We start from the raw sequence: 21,453 nt of genomic DNA, 5'->3' as shown, positions 1-21,453 counted from the left end.
TTGTTGTTGTTATGTTTAACATGACACGCATTTCATGATTTCATGTTTGCATCAGTCATATACCTTCACCCATGATTCACGTCACGTAATACCAAATTCCGTATACGTGAAGTTAGCGAAGCGACCACGAGCGCACCATGAGCGTAGTGTGTAGTCATGACTTACATGTCACGCATGTCATGATTTCCCCGTTAGGACCTCTTATGTTCTCCGTGCAGTCATGTCATACCATGCCAGTTTTGCATTATATAGTGTGAACGACACCACCGCAAGAGAAGCAAGACTATGACTTGTAAATGATGACATTATTGACAAACATCTAATAATTTTCACGTGATTACTACAGGTTTTCCGGCTCACTTTAATCCAAGTGCCTGCCTAGATAAACCACACGCCATTGAAATAATCTGAGCTCCATGCAAGCTATTTGATTCATGTGCTAAACATTGATTTCGAGCGCCAACGCTTTTCAATCCAAGTGGCAAGTCAATGAGGCCACGTGCCAGTGGACTTAATCCAAGTGCTGCCATGTCTCATCCAATTGCCAATGACTTTAATTCAAGTGTCAGTCAGTTTAATCCGTGCACAAAAAGCAGAATACGGGGCGTAAAAATGACAGTACGATTAACATGCAGTTCTTACATTATATAAGATAAATTTCGCAAAGTAGAACAAATCATTATTCGTATTAGCCGCTAGTATCTGTGAAAAATTTACTGCTGTTGTTTACTTGAGCCGTGTTTGTACTTTGCTATGTACAAGTTTGTAGATTAGTGCTTGGCTCGGGTGGACTCATTTTAATAGAAATAAAAGAAAAAGCAGGAACATGTTAACAAATATTTTGTGTTCGTCAATAAAGCTCATTCTTAGACTTGTATAGCATTACATGACTGGGCCAGGTCATGTCGTTCAAGATACATAATATGCTTGTTGGAGTGCCGGAGCGCATACGAAGATATGGAAAACCTAGCGGTGGGCAGCGATGGGTCAAAAGCAGGTACATGCTTAAGAGATTAGGAGGCCCTCACAGGGCTTAGCGAATTAAAGATAATTTGAAGAGGTTTTCGTCTTAGGGTGCACATAAGACGTAAACTCATGACCCTGATGTGGACCACAATAGTCATAATTTACATTCATATTAGCAGTTATCTTTTTATTCAAATAAACTTATGTGCATTCGACTAAACACGCGTGTTTCAAGCAAATACGCTTCAGTAACAACAGCGTCGTCTGTTACATGAAAGCAGGAGTATCTGCTTTAATACTTTTATAAAAACCTAAATTCTACATCAACCCGAATGAATGCAAGTTAGGTTTTTTTAATGAGCGTTTTTTTAAATGAGCGTTTTTTTAAATGACCATCGTTCTCACCGAGCCGAGCAGACGACTGCGAACGCCTCAGCGAATAAGTATCAAAATGCCGTCTGCTGAGCAGACGATATGAGTCTCAGAATATGCGATGGGGTAGATGATTAGCCTGAATAATGCAGAAGTGATGAAGCAGAGACTAACAGGAACTCTATGAGCAAATATATTTAGTACCCATAAATGCAATTGATACGCACTGTTTTTTTTATTTGATGCCATGACACCAGAACGAAGGAGGAAACAGCTCTGCACCTCTTTCATAAGCATTAGCATGTATAGGCAAGCGAAAAGTTCTTGCTGTCGCTCCATGTTTACATTGTTCCGAAATTTGGACTGTATAAAGTGGCAAAACATGTGTTTCTGGGGCATGAATGAAACTGACGGGCTCCTAAATTCAAGCCGTTGGCAGTTGTAATAAACATGGTGGCCCTTGGAATAAAGTCAGTAACACGCAGCCTAACTGAGTTGACACTTGGTATAAATATGTTGGCGCTTGGCTAAATGTTTGCCACATGGATTAAATACCTTGGCGCTCAGATTCAATGGCGTGTAGATTATTTAGGCTAGTAATTGAAATAAAACGAGCGGGAAAACCTGTAGTCACTTATGCTCGTCATACAGTCATGTGCTGCCATACCAATTTTGGTATAGATCCCATTATTGAAGAAGACAGGAGAGCCAAAAGTCGTAGGTGGCTACATAAATAGACAGAACGGCAGATATATCTGCCGTTCTGTTTGGTGACTTTAAGCGTATACGCTTAAAGTAACAAAAGTTCGCTAAGCAATGCTTCGCACCTAAAAAAACAGAAAAAAACGTACTGTAACGGGGAGTCCGACCTGGGACCTCGTCATCTCCAACGCGAGGTGCAAACCACTCAGCCACAAAACAAACGATGATAGAACTGGTAACGGCAAGCCATTTATTTGCACTATGCGCGCCGTTTGGCGCGTAGTGGTTCTCAAATCTCAGTGCATTTTTTGTCATCAGTAGCGAGATGGCGTGCCGGTGTCGTGTTAGGCGCACGCGTCGCCTCTCGCGTTTCAATGAGCTTCGGCTCCACAGAGTGGGGTTTCTTCTGCGCGCGCTTATCAGAGACTTAATTTGGGATAGTATGAAGGTCATTTTTCTCGCAGCCGCGGCCGTCTTTACAAAAGGAGCACGCTCCTCATACCCAAAGAAGTAAGAATTGTGACAGTTGTTCGTGCTTGTCTTTTGTATACTTGTGCACTCGTTTCGTCCATCTTTCTTTCTGTTTACACGGCGCCCTTTAAGTGTCGAGCTGTGACAATATTTAGTCAGGTCTTCCTTCATACGCACATTTCGTGCATGCCTATATTTGCGTGCTGCAAGTTTGCTGCTGGTTGTCGTTCTTCGTGTGACTTTGTAATTTGTTGCTGTAGCATTTATTCCTTCGCACTTGTGGCGAAACAGTGCACAATAAGTGCTCACTATAACTGTGTATATACATTCAACTTTCATGTTATACTGGTTTCTAGAAAGAGGGATCAGCCAGGTTTTTTTTACTTTTTTTCTTACGTGATAGCGTTAAAGAGCACATTTTGCACAAATTCCTGTGTCGTGGTCGGCGTCAGCGTCGTTGGTTGTCAGCGAAATATCACCTTGTACGTGATCAAAAAATCTAGAAAGATGCAAATAAAATAAATAATAAAAATTTCGCGCCCGATTGAGGAGAACCCTGGTCCTTTGCTTGGCAAGAAGGTGTTCTACCACACAGCCATGCGTCTTTTTTTTTCTTTATTTCCGGTTGGACGTCAAAAACAAGGGGGGTTGAATATATTACAATGCACACAAACATATCAGAACAAACGCTACCATCGCAGTGTCCATGGCTGTGTCTCCTTTAACACAGCCATGGGTGTTCCACCACACAGCAAAGTGTCTGCATGGAAACATGGTTAAAATAGCATCCTCTGCTTCGAAATGCAATGAAAGTAACGTTTATGTTTTACAGACACACGCTTCCTGTTACAGGCTTCATAATGCAACGTGTGACATCACAATAATATTGCGGGGTACAAGCGTACATTGCCATCGGGCGTCAGAAAATGCGATTAACATAACGACTACGTGGTTTAAAAGTGGCACCCCATTTTAAATGCACACTTGCTACTGCGCGTATTCCCGTAAGACCACGTAGGGGGTGCATAGGAATTTTGAAACAGTTCGCTTTACTTTTATTGTACGAGAAGTGCGAAGACTGTATACCTACGTCTACACTGACGGTTCCGTCCTGCCGAGCAGTTCAGCAGCGCGGTCGTCAATTCAACGCATACCACAGCTACCAAATTCAGGACAGCTCATCCAACAACATCAATGGTAGTAAAGTTCAGCGGTTCGCGCTGCACTGCGTTTCATTAACAGCCGAAGCACGCAACGGTGGACAATCTTCTGCGACTGTGAGGCGGCACTGCAGTCACTTCTGTCAAGTCGACGCCGTGGTCCGCACGAACAGTTGGTTTTTGAGAGGGCAGAAATGCTACGCCACGTAACGGAGAAAGGGCGTCACCTTGTATTTCGGTGGCTGCCAAATCACCGTGGAATTATCGGTAATGAACGGGCTCATCAAGGTGCCTGTTTAATCCATACAAAAGACCGCGACCTGTCAATTTCTATCTCTAGAACCAACGCCGCTAGGATGATCCAGATGCTTGCTCGCCAATGATTCATGTCCCATTAAAATGAGCCTCATTTTACGCATGCAAGATTACGCTTCCTTGACCGTGTGTTAATCTTACGGCTTGCAACAAGACTCCGACGAGGTGACGCTACTGTTCTGTGCAGACTATGGTTGAGCATGGCGTTTACTCGTACGTATACGCGCACCGCATGCTGCACCATCGCCTAGATTCATCATCGCAGAACAAGGCCGTGCAAGCGCTACTGGGCTTCTTGCGAACTACTGGCCTGAATGAACGACTCTGAGTGGATCCATTTTGTGAGCACTTGTGTGTTCGTATTTTTGCTCTTGTTTATTTTTATTTCTGTTTCTTTGAACCCCTATTCTCCAACTCCAATGCGGGGTAGCATACCGGATCCTCGCATCTGCTTAAACTCCCTCCCTTCTCTTTTTTCTCTTTTCTCTCTCTATTGGATCAGATTGCTGCTGTCTTCTCCGAATCGCCTGCAAGGCATGCATCCCAGGACTGCCACAAAAAATACCAATGTCATGGCTCTAATTGAGCTGGTAGGGTGAATCCTGATAAAAAAAAAGAAATAGTGGAACCGGCCACACGAAAAGACAGAGCTCTCTGTTGTTTCGTCTGGTCGGCTCGGCCATTTCTCATTTTTTCCCAGAATGCACTGTACCGATTCATGTGCGCAAACCAACTCGCCCCATTCTCAACAGTAGGCTCTTACTAAGCTTGCACTGCCGAAGACGTGTGAGGAATATTAGACAGACACTGCTCTCATGCAGCGCAAACGACTTAATACCACGCAACAAAAACGGGCCATACTGATCAAATATGGTTCTCGGCATCCTCTTCTGTAAACATGTAACTCGTTGCAGCCTTGAAGATCACTAAACAACTTCCGAAACGTTGGCTCTAGTGACGCCCCGTGCCTACAAATTTTCAATCTCATCAGAACAGCTAGTACTCACCGTGGTGGTCTAGTGACTAAAGTACTCGGCTGCTGACCCGCAGGACGCGAGATCGAATTCCGGTGGCCACGGCCGCATTTTCGATGAAGTTGAGAATGCTTGAGGCCCATGTGCTTACATTTAGGTGCACGTTGAAGAACTCCAGTTGGTCGAAATTTCCGGAGCCCTTTCCTACGACGTCCCTCATAGTCATATTGTGGTTTTGCTGTGTTAAACCCTACCAATTATCGTGAGAACAGAGTTGTCGTACCGATTTCCCACCCCTGCTCTCACTGAACGGGGAACGCAGGAAGAAAAAGAAAACGTTTACGAACGCAGCTTTGGTTTTACAGCAGAGCTGTTTGTTCCAGGTTTGCCGTGGGGCCTATAAAAATATCATCGCCATCATTAACCGGCTTGCGCTCACTGAGCGCTCAAGCAATCTGTACGTATACGATAACCAAGAGAAACTGAAACGTAGCGAGATTCATCCAATTTCTGTGGCCTATGTATACGAGCTATACAAGTTTTACAGCAGACCTGTTAGGTTCAAGATTTTCGCCCCGCCGCGGTGGTCTAGGGGCTAAGGTCTAGTGGCTAACCTGCAGGTCGCGGGATCAAATCCTGGAGGCGGCTGCTGGATTTTTGATGCAGAAGAAAATGCTTTAAGCTTGTGTGCTCAATTTTAGTGCAGGTTAAAAAACCCCAGGTGGTCGAAATTTAGGGAGCCCTCCACTACGGCATCTCTCATAATCGTATGGTGGTTTTGGGACGTTAAACACCACATATCAATCAAAATCAAGCTCAAGGTTTGCCGTCTGTCGTATATAGAAAATTATCATTATCCTGACGACGAACCGGCACACACTGAATGACCGCTGAAATTTTCTGTGCAGATAGCTAACACGATATGCTGAACGTGCCCACCAGCTCTGCTGTGGCCCATTCCTTGCGCGACCTAAATCAAGCTGCGTTAACAATTACCTTAAGCAACTGTGGGTGGCCAGAGGTAACACCACGCTCTTTGCACAACCTGACCTGCCTCTAAGGCTACTTTCGTGAAATAGATTATCCTTTCCACATATACATTTTTTACACATTGGCGCACAATGACCTTGAGTCAGTGAAGCATCGATATATCTCACGGAAAAAAGAGTTCGCAAATCTTCTCAGCACATGTGCTGTCAAGTGATACTATATATGTAACTTTTTATATTCATTTTTAACACTTCTGCGCAATGTTGATACGCTTCCTTTTTATGATTTTTTTCACGTTATTGTGTTCTTCAAAGAAAACTTTCAGTTGTGAGTCAGCGCTTGTCTGTGTCCCTTTCGTCTTCTGTCTTTGTCGATTTCCCGCTGTAACCAAAAAATATTTCCCTCATTTTCCCTGCACGTGTACGGTACCTAATGAGGTATGACCACGAACACTTAACTTTCTTTTTTCTTTTTCCTCTTTGCCGCCGCTGGGAAGTGGCCCTCCAAAGCTTGGAGCTGAACGACCAGCACTGACTGGGTCGTCCTGCAGGCCGAGGATGCTGATCGACCAAACTACCGGCCCACTGAGTGCAATAAAGTTTTTTTCTCTCTCTGTATCTCGGTCTCCTCTGTCTTAAACCTCAAGCGCTGATGTGAACCTAACTTCGATATAACATTTTTCAGAGCTATACGAAGCGAGCGTCAAGACCAATATGCGAGCACCAGTTTAGACCCTGTGTAGCATATTTAGCGCATTTTGTGCTCTCTGCTATCGTCGAAAACAAGCTCCAGTAAACAGCCCACTGCTTGCAACGCTGCAATATTATGTGCTCAGATACATTTGCCTGCTCGATGCCGTTGATACGAATGCCGTATACGCACTCCTTGCTGTACAGTAATGCCTTCACGTTTCTTCAATCACTTCCTTGGAATGTGCGTGCTAAAAATGACAACGCCGTTGCCCGGAAAGTGTCACATCGTTTTCACGCTTAGATCGCGCTTCATTCATGCTGAGCACGTCCATTGAAACTCTACAATCGCGACATGCCAGAAGACAGCGATACAGTTCGCACGAAGTTCACGCACTTTTGAACACAAAATACAGGGAACTGCATGGGGGTCCGAAAGTTGCATAAGTGGCAGCTGCAGTTCATCAAGCCAAAATGCATCTAATCTTCATTCTCACCTGGAATACCTTCGTTATAATGCGTGTTATCAAGTCCATCTCAACTGAACTATACGGCACGCCTCTATGGGCGCGATTCCTCCAAGGTTCAAGTCCCTACAGATGCGATCCGAATAAGATTAGAAAGTGATTCCAGTACTACGTTGCGAAGGGTATAAGTGCGGCGCTCTATTTCATTCCGTTTAGATTTAACCCTGTAATACCCAGGAACAGTTATTCCTTCAAAAAAAAGTTGCGAGAAAACGTTGACTGTTTTTATTCTTCTTGTACAGTTAATTTTAAGAAAAATATGAATGAAATTTTTTTAGGCGTTACTTGATCAGTACTAATCGGAAATAATTATTTACTATAGTATAATATGTAAGTCACTGTACCTTCTTCACAACATGTCAAATGTGCAATAGCTGCTTATGATGACACCCATAGCAGCTTTCAGTAGCGTTAACGAGGTATCATATTCAGCGTATAAAATATGATACAGTGGGCCTTACAGGTTGCTTTTTTGCGACCAAGCAACACCGCTATTGAGGCCCGCTGAAGATTGCGAATGGCTTGCAGTCGCCTCTCGGAAGACCTGAGAGTGCAAGAAAACTGTAAATTGACGCATGTATAATTGAGAACATGCTTTTGTGAAAGCTCACATAAAAATAATATAAACACGCGACCCTGTATACGCAGTGGCTCACTTTGATGGTGCTTTTGGGGCTGATTATGATTGAAAAGATCATAGATTTTTGTAATATGTGGGCCTTTAAAACTCCCACGTCTTATGCAATTCACATGTTTTGACGCCTGACATGGTTCTACGTTTCTGCCGCACAATATTACTTGCAGTAGGGAGACCCTTCAACTATACTATATTCATATTGTGCGTGTTCGTGCGTGTGTGTGTGCGTGCATTCATGCGTGTGTGTAAATATACTGCTTCGTTTGATAGTAGTGGACGCAAGGCTTATGTTGAAACGGTAAAAAACGAAGCAGCTGAACCGATAGTAAATGACCGTATATTACTGGCAATGCAGCAATCCCTGTAGTGACCGTATACGTGTCATACGTACAGCATGTTCTTTCTTCTTCTCTTTCTTTCTTTTTTACCTTTTCTTCTCTTCCTTTTCTTCTTTCTTTCTTTCTTATGTCAGCCGTGGTATTTATCTCAAATACGTTCAACATACGACATTCCACAATTGTTTGAAATCAGCGGGCCCGAAATAAATCAACGCCGTTGTGGTATTTAGGATAATTCGTGTACTTCTGGTTGAACGCTTAAGTAGTATGTCGGTAGCAGGGGTGGAACAAGGTGTAGTTATTTGAGATAATTCGCGAACTTTTGCTTGAACGCTTAAGAAGTGTGTCGGTGGCAGTGGTGGGGCAACATATAGTTAGCCCACGGGAATCAATGATCTTACGCACTCTTGTAATCAGATAACCTCCTTACTGGGCGCAAGTCTCGTTAAAGGACTGGTGACACGAGACTTAGTACACAGTATGATTTATACGTCTCCCTGATGCTAACATATTGGTATCATCTGTGCATTTTGACAGCATAGAAGTACCATTTGTGCAACAGCTTAATATACAAAGGTAAATTCTTCGAAGCGCATACGAGTGAACAATACGGCGATAAAGCTCTGAAATTAAACGACAGACAAAAGGATGTGTCGGTTGAAACGGGCGCTGTGGAAACATAAGTACAAATGTGTACTGGACTCAACGGCAGTTTGTACAAACCTGATTAGGTACGCCCGAAGAGAAAAGTAACCAATCCTGTAGCGCATGCAGTTACTTTAGTGTTTCGGCACTATATACATATCTGTTAACTTGTTTGTGTGGTCTTTTAGATGGTGCACATGGGGCATTCAAGATGGCTACGCTACACAGATCCGCTTGACGTGCGTGCTACCGAGAAAAGGCAGGTTTTATTTTGCTTGCAATATAGTTAACTTAATCTGACACACATTTACCGCCTTGCACAACCAAAAAGGGACGGAGAAGATAAGATTACAACACACATGGCTAGGGCTCCACCGAGGAAATAGGCGTAAATGCGGATACAAGAATAAGAAGCGTGAAAGGCCCTCCCCCATACAAATCACTGAAACTGGTCACTCAAATGCCACTGGAAGTTCACTGGTTGTACCAGTTGTTGTATCTCCTTTAGACATAATCTAAACACTAACTGCTAGGAACGCGACGCATGAATAATGACTACGAAAATTTCAATTCAGTTATTGACTAGAATGAACTCAATTCAGTTTTATTTACATGTACGCCATTTATGTGTATAGTATTACCTCCCTATTTCTTGATTTGTTTATAATTATTCTACAACTTTTATAACACATAACGAACTTTAATTGAGAAAAAAAGCAGTTTAATTTTTACGATCGGAGAATATAATACATATCTCATATATGTCATTGCAAGCATCAAAGACAGGACCACATATAAAGTTGTGTGCCCATGTGTCATCTGCGACACACTTGTTAGGAGGCTGGTTGGGGTGTCGTGGCCCCTCAAAATGGCCTGCGAAGAGTTCTCACATCCAGCTACTTGTTCTTCTTTGGGTGGGATAGAAAAGGAGTTTATTGCGCAACCAGAAAAGTGTATTGATGAATTCGAGGAGCGAATTGAGCAAGCTTTTACAAATGCACCTTTCGAACATCTGCAGAAGTAGATGCAAAACATTTCCCATCTAATTGTTTACAGAAAAAAATGGTTTGAGAATAACAGGGGTGCTTGTATACAGAATTTATGCAATGCATACCAATTCTCCAACTGGAAGGGGAAAAAGGTGCTATTTGTGTCAATAAACTTGGTTAAATATTGTGAAAACTACAAAAATTTTTAATAGCAGTTCTTGTCGGCCTACACTGTATTTGTTTTATATAATTGCAATTGAAATCATGCTCACTCAAAATTACACGCCGTAATCACCCACCGTATTAGCGTAAAAGCTAAGGTATTTCGCTGCAGTCAAGTTGAGGGTGCAATTTCGACTCCTCGACACGCCACAGCCGCATTTAGATAGGGTTGACTTGCGACGCCACCTGTATTCTTAAATTCACGTGCACGTTAATAAATCCCAGCTGGTGGGAATTATTAGAGGGTTGTCCACAACGGCGTACTCCATAATCACGTCTTTGTTTTGGCGCGTCAACCTCCGTCATTTAGATTTATTTTCTAACGCTTGCGAAAATAAATGAGTCCTCGCCTTTGTTCGCGTTATTTCTTTGCATTATGTGACTGTCGGCGGGGGGCTGGTGCGTCTGCGAATGAAACGATAATGCGCACGTTGAGCGGCGTGGGCTCTAGTTAGCCATGTTTGTATGATGAATGAGAAAGTATCGAGTCGCATTCCCCGAATCATCACGGTAATGTAATGCAGCCACCGCTTGTATGTTTCGCATTAACCTACTTGTGATAGAGTATGAAACTAGCTGGCTCTCTTAATTAGCGAATGCGCTTCCTCCATAAGTGGAAGAGGGCAAAAGCCACGTGCTTCGTTTTCAGACTCTCCCCCTTGAAGGAAGTGCTACTTGTTTGCATAAGTTTCGTTAACGACGGCTCTTCAACTGCCACAATCTACATGTTTACTCTCTTGACATGCCAATCCTTCTTACCCCATCGTGTTTCTTTTTTTTCCTTTTTCTTCTTTTTTTCTGCTTTCCTTTTCTGTCCACTTCCTTCCTACTTAACATGCCATAAGAAGACACAGGAAATTTGAAAATATTGTTATTCTTTAAAAAAGTTGGGACTCCCATCTAAACATCAGCAAAATAAACCGCTGTTATATATGTGAAGGTGCATACGTGTCATAGTGCATGTCTTATTCTTTTTATATTTTTTATCATTTTTTCTTCCTTAGCTTTTTGTTCCCGCTAGTACACTATTTCCCCTGTGCAGGGTATCAAACCGCAAAATTGTCTGGTTAAGCTCTTTGCGTTTCATCTCACCTTTCTTTCTCTCGGCCTCCCTCTCTCTCTCTCTCTCTCTACGTGCCTAAAAGTTCCTAGAAATGCTATTCGATGCGCTACTGTTTAATTCATTATTGTCATGTTACTACACATAGCAAAAAATTTATATGTTTTGCTTTCACAAAAATGTGCTTTTTAATGCATTCCTACTCAGTTCCCCAGTATATTTCAACAACTGTAAATATGAGAGTAAGCATTTCCCTTCCTTATTAAAATAAGAGCGCGGCAGCTAAGTGACGGCTTACGGGACAAAGCACAGTGCAACGTGTACTAGAAACGAACCGTTCTTACACTTTACACGAACAAGTTGTTGAACGTGCCATACTCAGACTTAATTTTCGGGTGTGCCTTTCTTCAAGTTAGTCGTTTTGAATGTATAGCGATGTGTGAGAATATGAAATTAGCGCTATTATAACTACGCGATGGTATACTATTATGGCAACTGGGACGTCTCGGCAGTGACGTGAACGTGCGTCATCATAAACCTAACTAGCTGCGATTAGTTATAATCATTTGTGGTTACTTATGCAAAACTGAAAATTTTGTAATATTTCTCACTATGAACAAAGATTTGTCTCTACGAAACTGAGTAGTACAAAGCGCAAAACACCCTGGATATCACGGAGTATCATTCGCAAAAAAAAGAAACAAAATTGAAGCGCATGCGCAAAAGCAAAGGCTGCTCTGAAAAAGCATGTAGATTAACCCTTGAGCTGAAACAGGAAATGAGCTCTGCGCGTAACAATTTTTTCGGTGCCACGCTCACAACTTTCATGACAGATGAACCAAGCCAATTTTGGCGCTATCTTTCTAAGACTGAAAACGGTGTCGAGCAGTTAGAAATCGAGCCCCGCCGCGGTGGTCCAGTGGCTAAGGTACTCGGCTGCTGACCCGCAGGTCGCAGGATCGAATCCCGGCGACGGCGGCTGCATTTTCGATGGAGGCGAAAATGCTGTGGGCCCGTGTGCTCAGATTTGGGTGCACGTTAAAAAACCCCATGGTCGAAATTTCCGGAGCCGTCCACGACGGCGTCTCTCATAATAATATGGTGGTTTCGGGACGTTAAACCCCACATATAAATCAATCAAACGCGAGTCCACGATTCAACAATGGCGGTAGTAGAATTTTCAAGACAGGGAATCCTACACTTTCTCTTACAAATGGACGTCAAAAATTTGCCTAGGTTGAGCCGAAAATACAACTACGTTTCTTAGACGCTATACGCAGAGCAAGTGACTCCTTTTAGGCACGAAATTTTCCTTAAATTGCTAGCGTTCGAGCGGAATGGCACGTACAAAGATCAACCCCATTCACAAAGGCGGGAGCAAACTGCAGGTAAACAATTACAGACCCATATAGTTAACCAGCTGCTGCTGTAAACCCATGTAGCGCATTATTAACAAAGCACTTATGGCGTATCTTGAAGAAAACTTGCTATATACACTAAACAACATGGCTTCCGCAAAGGTCTTCTGACAACAGAGGTTTTAGAAACCATTCACGACTTCGTTGCAGTAATTAATTCTAGACTACAAGTAGGTACTATATTCAAATATTTTCCAAAATTTTGACAGGTTAACCCACTGTAAATAATTAGGCAAGCTTAGGAACATTGGAATAGGCGATAAAGTGTTATCTTGGATAAGCGCGTACCTTTTTAACCGCAAACGTTTCGTTAAAGTAAACAGTGCTGAATCCGAATGTCTGGAAGTTTTCTCGGTAGTGCGCCAAGGGTCCGTGTTAGGTCCTACTTAACTCCTAATATACGTAATGCACCTTCAAGTTTAAAAAGGCGTTGCACTAATATTATTTGCAGAAACCTGCGTCACATACAAAACAATACGAAGAGAGGCAGATCAGGTTAAATTAAACGTATCTTTGATCTGTATTGCAGAGTCGGGCGACGAACGGGGAATGCAAACTAACGTAGCTAAGACAGCATGTATGTCAGTAACAAGAAAGAAAAAGGTACTAGTATTCACTAACAACCTCATGGGGTCAAACGTAACTCGGGCAGAATCGTACAAATACTTAGGGGTAGCAGTAACGAGCACATTGAAATGGGATACGCATATTAGTAATACGTGTCAAAAAGCATTCGGACGACTTCGGTTTCAACGCAGACAATTTGCGACAGCACCCCCGAATTTTAAGCCATCATGCTATAAATATCAGGTTCGCCCCATTCCCGAATATGGCAATGTTGTATGGACTCCCCGCCAAGTAAATCCTATCAACGAGTTAGAGGTAATTCAAAACAAGGAGCTTCGTTTCATCTACTCTAGATACTCCAAGAATGACAGTGTGACGCTACTGCGCATTCGCACTGCGATACAGACACTTGAGAACCATCGGCGCGTGGCCTCTTTAAAATTCATGTACTTGTTATATCACGACAAGCTTGCTGGTAATAAAAAGAACTGCCTTAAAGCATCATATCAGTCCTCTTACAGACTAAATCATGCAAAATGTATCAGATCATACATAACACGCTGTCCGACTTACAAATGTTCGTTCTTCCCATCTACCATAGAGAAATTGAAAGCGTTTCTACATGTTTGCTTGAATGTTGAATATTTAGAGACGCCCACGGCTAAAATCGAGCAGTTTCCATTCGTATAAACCCTTCAAGTGACTAACTATATTTCTACATTTCTAAATTCACCTTGACAGTGTGAGATTTGCAGTATGTAACACTGAGTTACGTAAAAATGTTCTCTGTTGTTTTTCGTTTTGATCAATGTACAAGACTCTGTCGCGTAAACATGCGCTGTAGTGTGAGAACTGTGTTTCCTTATGCTGTTGCGAAATTGACCTGTGTATTCATTGTTCACTTTTATATGGGCCTATTTAGGCTCAGAGTATCCAACAAACAAATAAATGAAATAAACTTCAGAGGAACCTGAGAAAGTAAAGGCGGGAACCCATGGAGGAGGGAATGTTTGGTCTTTAAAGCCTTAATTTTTATTTGGCGATGACCATGTCCGCTAGAAAAGTTGTTTACTTTGGCTCGCCGCAAAAAAAAGTAAAGCAAAGAACGAAAGAAAGAAAGAGAGAAAGAAAGAAAGAAAGAAAAAAAGAAAGAAAGAAAGAAAGAAAAAAAGAAAGAAAAAAAAGGAAAGAAAGATGCTGGCAGCAGCCAGAAGCAAATGTGATCGCTCATCCACATCAAATAAAACGAAACAAATGTGGGCAATACAATAAGCTCGGCAACAAGAAAAACTAAAACGAATCATTGTGGGCTGCAAAACCCGCTTGGTGAGTATCAGTCACTCACTCATAAGTGTGCCTGGCCGACATACTAAAATCTGCTGGTTTTGAAAGCGTAGCACCAAAACGAAATTAAACAAGGTCCATCAGAAATTTTAAAAATGTTTTCGGGTGAAGAGGATCTCTTTCTTTTTTCTCTTTTGTCGCCTGCTGCAAATAGGGAAAGTATGCGATGGAAACAACGGCTATTATTCTCGCGGTGTGGTACATTCTTTCGGAAAACGAAGAATTGCAAGAAGCTCAGCGTGTATACTTTGTTTTCCCTGTTTTTACATAGGTTTCTGTAATGAGGAACGCCGGAATGTTCCGCGATTTTGTCACGCTCTGATTATGTTCATTTTACAATGCACTTTGTCTATACACCTGTTGCTAATGCTACATTAAATTAAGAAAAGCGTTCTTTTATTTGTATGCAACATGAGATGACCGAGCATTGTATAGCGCTGAAACTACATTTTGTGGTTGGCACTCGTGCGACATCAACAATTGTGACCGAAAATAATTTACCTTCTATCTGGCGATATTCGCAAGGAAGTGCGGCTTAGCAGCACAGTAATGGTAGCTGTTAGGATACACTACGTATAGTTGTTCTACAATGCTAATAGCAGCACCCGTTACTACAGTCATCGCTTTGTATCACATTTACACGCAGGTACCCCAGCAGTAGAACAATAAATTTTGCAGAAAAGCGGCCTTTCAGGCTTTTCGCAGCTTAATTAAGCTCGAACTGTAAATTATCCTGACCGTAGTTTTATATATAGTCAATACAGATATTAAATTGAAGGCCGCTGTATATATAAGCTTCGGTTCATGCTCGTGTTTCCGCCTTAACTCGCTTCCTATAATTTGTTCTCTTGAAACAGGCACCACACTCATCGTGATTACACGATCACCAGGTGCGACAAATTGTAAAGAGTAAAATTGGGAAAAACGCGAGATGATTTTTTTCCCCAAAGCACAACCCATGAATGCGCAGGTTCAGCAGCTGTAAAAAGAAATAATTGTCATGGAATCTTAACTCATTGAAGGAGACCCCATAAACAAGATAAAAGATTCGTACGAGACTAACATTTCCAAGTCCATGCGTGGAAAACGAGAAACAAAACTCGCACAGCCTTTTGTTCGTAAGTATCCATATACATTGATTAGCCACCCGCCATAATTATTTGCCCAGCATTACGTAAGGCCGGAATTTTCTCCTTACTAATGATTCTAGATAATACCTTCATGCGCAACTTGAGATAAAAATCAGGCCATCTTTTGGCGATTTCAATAGCACATATATACGTAAATGTTGTTCGAAAGTTCCGAAAAATTGGCACCCCGCGTGACCTGGTAGAAAAATTTTGGCACTGCGTTAATGAGTCGTTCGGACCATTTTATTCGGGTCGGCAATTTAAGCGTACCCGCAATTCTTGCTTAAAATTTATCTTTATATCAGTGCATCCCCCGCTTTATTATATGCTTCTTACAAATCAGCCGAAGGTTGCGGGATCGAATCCCGGCTTTAGCGGTCGCGTTGCCTTCATCGAAAATCCGCTTAGATTTAGGTGCACGTTGCAGAATCCCAGGTGGTCGAAATTTCCGGAACCTTTCACTACAGCATCCTTCATAATCATGTCGTCATTTTTAGGCTGTTAAACCCCGACAAATATTATTCGCACGAATGAAAAGGAGTAGAAGCGGTGCTGCTTTCGCTGAAACTGCCTCGACAAACCAGGACGAGCCACCACGCATGCGCAATGAACCGCAGTGCACATACACAAAACGGCATGGCGCTTGCTTATTTCTCTGTGTGGAGCATCCGTTGCATTTATCCCTTAGTCGACGCGACAGTTGAAAAAAATCCTGATTGATTGATTGATATGTGAGATTTAACGTCCCAAAACCACCATACGATTATGAGAGACGCCGTAGTGGAGGGCTCCGGAAATTTGTATACCACCTGGTGTTCTTGAACGTGCGCCCAAATATGAGCACACGGGCCTACAACATTTCCGCCTCCATCGGAAATGTAGCCGCCGCAGCCGGGATTCGATCCCGCGACCTGCGGGTCAGCAGCCGAGTACCTTAGCCACTAGACCACCGCGGCGGTGCTGGAAAAAACTTCTGATAAAAAATGCTTTACGTCATTTTCCACGTTACCACTCCGAGATTAGACACTGATCAGTAAGCTTTTTGTTGAACTATAAAAAAAAAAAATGGGTACCATTAAAATTGTTCGTCGGATACTTTGAACAACGTAGGAATGCTAAAATGGATGTCCGAATGAATGTAGGGGAAAAAAAGCCCCTGTACGGAGTTATGCAAAATATATAAAGAGAACAAACTTAAACCATAATTAGTGGCAACAAAAAACAGAGAGGAATTTCATCCGTATGCGCTCGTTAGAATTGCGTGATCCTGAAAACGGAGCCGGAAGCACGTATTTAATTATTGATAGCTATCGACCGATCGCACAGTCAGTGCAGTAAAAGAAAGGTATATTTGTTCCATGCATGATAAAAACGGTACTACAGACCAGAGTTTAGCAGCATAGGTGAAATTAAAATGCCTCAATTGAGGTTAACCTTCGACAATAGAAAAAGACAAGGCCTTTAAAGGGTCCCTAAAGAGCATCTGAAATAAAAAAAACTAGCACATTATTTTCTCTTGGCGTTTGCCCCGCCGCGCTGGTCTAGAGGCTAAGGTACTCAGCTGCTACCCGCAGGTCGCGGGATCAAATCCCGGCTGCAGCAGTTGCATTTCCGATGGAGGCGGAAATGTTGTAGGCCCATGTGCTCAGATTTGGGTGCGCGTTAAAGAACCCCAGGCGGTCGAAATTTCCGGGGCCCTCCACTACGGCGTCTCTCATTATCATATGCTGGTTTTGGGACGTTAAGCCCCACATATCAATCAATAATAGTCCTGTAACTTGCATACATAACGCAAGTGCTTGGAGAGGTTTTTTTTTCTGCATTTCTATCTTGGCATTTCTCGTCTTTTTGGCGTATTTCGTGACGCCATAACAGTGGTTCACGTGATGTCATTACGGTAATTACTCTTGATTTGTCTGCATATAAGAAATGTGACTGGCGAACTGCCTCCTACTCTCCTTTGCGATGCAGTCACCCACGCGTTCTCCTTGGTCTTTTACGACTGTCGTGCGCGATCAACTGATTGCATTTCATTTCGTTCGTTTCTGACTGCGCAATCGGAGATATTAGCGTGTAGCTGACGAGCACGAAAGCCCGGTTGGCTCAGCGCTTATTGATAATGATTGATTGATATGTGCGGTTTAACGTCTCAAAACCACGATATGATTATGAGAGACGCCGTAGTTGAGGGCTCCGGAAATTTCGACCACCTGGGGTTCTTTAACGTGCACCCAAATCTGAGCACGCGGGCCTACAGCATTTCCGCCTCCATCGGAAATGCAGCCGCCGCAGCCGGGATTCGATCCCGCGACCTGCGGGGTCAGCAGCCGAGTACCTTAGCCACTAGACCACCGCGGCGGGAACGCTCATTACTAGCATTCTGCACGTGCTTTAGGAAGAAACTAATTGTAAGGAGAAGATATCGCCTGTACGATAGTTACTGAAAGCGAGGAAGAAACCCTTCTATCGTATTTAAACTGAGAGTGGCAGTCACCCAAAGGGGAGCGTCTTTTCTCTGCCGGGTCACGAAGAAACGACAAACCACACGGCCCACTAATGCGTCCACGAAACGATTTTCGTCGTTCGACGCCAACAGCTGCTGTTTTACTTTTATCTTTACTCCGGTTATTTTTATTTAGGCTGCTGCTGCCGAACTTTGTAATAGTGTCACGAGTAGGCTGGTGCCACGTCAGAAAGAGCCAGTATATTAGCGGCCAGCGTGCACGTAAAACCGGTGGTGTACTCGCGAAGCGCATTGGGCGTAACGCTCCTGACGCAGAAAACAGTGACTATCATAGGGTGTGCAATCTGTAGGTGCAAAATTGCCTATCCCATCACTGTCCGAGCTTATCATAGTGACTCATAGCACACTTTCACGGAAAGTTCATTCTGCCTGAATTCAATTACAACATATGTGTTTTAGGTTTGCCGCAGAAGTAAGAACGTTCAGTCTTTATTTCCGTCTGATGCTCACAAGCTTTCGTTAGCAGAATGTGAGTACACAATGGCAACCTAACCTCTCTCTGTCATAGATTACATGATCTGCATTCAATGTAACAAGAACATAACCAAAACGATAACCTATGTGAACACAAAAAGAGAATACACGGGAATTGAATGTAATTTCAATACCATTGCAAGTGCCAGTGTTACAGCTGGGCATATAAAAGCTCATGTTGCCCCTGCCCGGACGTTGCCGCATTTCAGAAAAGATTGCATGTATGAAAATAAAATACCATGTGGTTTCATAATGAGCATAACTGTTAGAGAATGTTCATCTTTAAAAATACACTTTTAATATTCCGACACTAGTTTAGCTAGAGGGCTCTATTGGGGCTGGGAAGGATACTCTAGAAAAACTTCACAGCTAAGACAGTGATACATGCACTTCTGTCTATCGCATATTCCACGGTATTGAAATCAAACACTATTGAGGTGATATCTACTTATGTTAAAATTGCACGCGAAAATTTCTATAGGAACGAACAACCTCCCATTCAAACCACCCAATTATCGAGAGTTCCTTCCTGCAGTTTCCTGAGGCCGTATGGATCCATTGATGTGAGACGCCACTGATTTTTCTTCACGCGAGCGAACCACACGAAATCCCCCGCGGAGGCGACATGATACGTTTCCAGAGAAATGATCGTGTCACCTCCGTGCAGTTGTCACGCCGAAACACGTGCTATACTCTCTCGTCCACTGTCAGTGGACGAGAGGGTACTTACCGCTCGTCAACAGGTGTCAGTGGGAAGTAGGCGCACGCAGCCGTCGTGCCTCGCAGGCCGGGCCTTCGTTAAATCGGCTGCGCCGCTGTTGTCAGTCCAGAAGAAGGTGGCACCGAAGCAAGTCTGTCTAAAACTGATTGAACGGCCTTGGCGTCACTTTTCGCGTGGCCGTACTCTGTCTACTCGAGCCGAACACCTCGAGGAGTCGTAGTTCGTGTCATCAGCGGTGAAACAAAGAAAAGTTGTCTTCTTCTCAGTTTTTTTTTTCTTCAGATTCTTATATATAGTGCCGTGTCCGTGCACGAGGATGCTTGCTATACCGTTCCAGTACCCGACGAAAACGAACCGTGCGCGTGGAGTTGTGCGGGCCCGTCGACGGGCGTCAGTCCCGAGCGCGGCGTGCGACGCGTGTGAGATGAGCAACGGAAGCTTCCTGGGCCGGTTCGAGTGCGCCTGTCGCTGCCGATGTGAGCGCGCGGGTCGAGCGAGTGCCGGGCGCGCCGGAGTTTCGGAAACAGGGCCCGAACCCGCCCCCGGCGCGCGCACGCCCCCTTCACCTTTTCCTTATCGTGGACGGAGATCGGCCCCGCTTTTCTTGCTGCTTCTGTCGCGCCCGTCTCTGTGCAGTGCAGTTTGGGTAGTTTTCCCTATCGAACACAGCGCTCGCATTGGTGCCCCTTTGCTGATTTCAACTTGAGACAGTCGCCAACAGAGCGGTGTGCAGTGAGTAGAAAGAAGAAATGTTGAATAAAAATAATGGAGCGCTCTTTGAACGCTCTCTGTTTACGGCAAGGAAGGGTGATTGGGTTCTTTGTGTTCGATTGGGTAAGGGGTTGCATAGCGACCCACTGCCATCTGTATTCTGCCTCCACTTCTGATATCGTTGCGCCAACGGGAGCGCTTTCTAGCAATGCGCAATCGTCAGGCAGCAAAGCCATACAAAGCAGGGCCAGCGCGACGCGTCATTATGCACATACGGCTCACATTGTCTGCCAGGACAGCGGCGGCTAGTTTCTCGGAGTTACCCTCGGAGATACCATCAATTCTACGCCGAAGTTTTTTGTAGGGGGACTCTGCTTCTACTCATTTCTTGTGTCCCGTACCCTGAGCAAAATCAGTAAACCTAGCGTTTACGCACGAATAATAGGAACATGATAGCACGAATAATAAGAACATGACAGCCGACAGCGTCTCACAAAAGGGGAGCACAAAAGTAATAAGGGCACCAGTAAAAATAGCATTAGTAGCATCACTAGCGTCGGAGTGGCCGGTTCGTTTGCTTCTCGTTTCATGCTTGCTTGCTTATCGGCACTCCAGAACGGAGTGCACAAAATCAGATCCCACATTTTAGCAGCCACATTTTATTTATTTTATCATTTAAAGATTTCCTTGAGAGGAGGGGGTGGAACGATCCCCACCTCTACCCCTTCCATTTTATATATACCAGTTTTGAATGCCGTGCCCTTAGTTTTGTACCTTATGCCAAGGCTGTACAAGGCGCCACAATATAATAATTATTAGGTTAGAAAAACGATGTCTGAGCTAATCACATTGTCCTCAACTGTCAGTTAAAACACCCATCATGTGTTCTCGTCTTACTTCGGCTTATACCAGCAGTAACAAAAGTAAATCATGTAGTTTTGTGCGAAACTACGATATTACTATTAGGCAGACTATAGTGGCAGAAGCCCAGAATGATCTGATCACCGGGTTTTTTTCTCCTTTCGTACATGAGTGGTTTAGCATTATGCCGTCATAAATGTTACCCTGAAACTGAGACGAAGCCCTCGAGCTCAGCAGCTCAACGCTATAGCCACTGCACTACCGCGAAATTAACAAGTAGTAATATCACCACAAACTTCATACACGATAATTAATTATTCGATTGTTGGTGGTCTAACGCATCTGCAAAATAAAAACTAAATCATCCAATTCGAAGCATATTTTAGCGTACTGTAGGTACTTTGAGCATTTCGATCTGCGTATACCTATATCTATCTAGACGCCTACGTCATGGGTCTGACGTGATTACCTCCTTAACTAGGGGTAGACCAAAATAAGGGTAAGAAGGTTGGGCAACTACGCCTCGTTGGTCAAGACATAAATATTGTGAAAATCCTATCGCTACATCGTCGAACCCGTTCCTCCAGACGCGTGTGGCACATACCCCCACATACTATGGGCCGCGGTATGCTGGCATGCGCCCCCT

The 21,453-nt window shown here is 43.6% G+C and overlaps 1 protein-coding gene across 1 annotated transcript in view; it reads right to left on the bottom strand.

Annotated features, from left to right (window-relative positions):
• LOC142775355 (uncharacterized) overlaps positions 1-19,842 on the bottom strand; it is a 125,228-nt gene extending 105,386 nt beyond the window's left edge. The window contains exon 1 of the mRNA XM_075876717.1: positions 19,245-19,842. The gene's annotated coding sequence lies outside the window, so the exon portion shown is untranslated. The remainder of the gene's footprint in view (positions 1-19,244) is intronic.
• Between the last annotated feature and the right edge of the window lie 1,611 nt (positions 19,843-21,453).

This window comes from Rhipicephalus microplus, chromosome X (genome assembly GCF_043290135.1).
Source record: "Rhipicephalus microplus isolate Deutch F79 chromosome X, USDA_Rmic, whole genome shotgun sequence".
In the NCBI taxonomy this organism is placed as follows: Eukaryota; Metazoa; Arthropoda; class Arachnida; order Ixodida; family Ixodidae; genus Rhipicephalus; species Rhipicephalus microplus.
The sequence above is the reverse complement of the archived record's forward strand: the minus strand, read 5'-3'. Positions and strand labels throughout refer to the sequence as shown.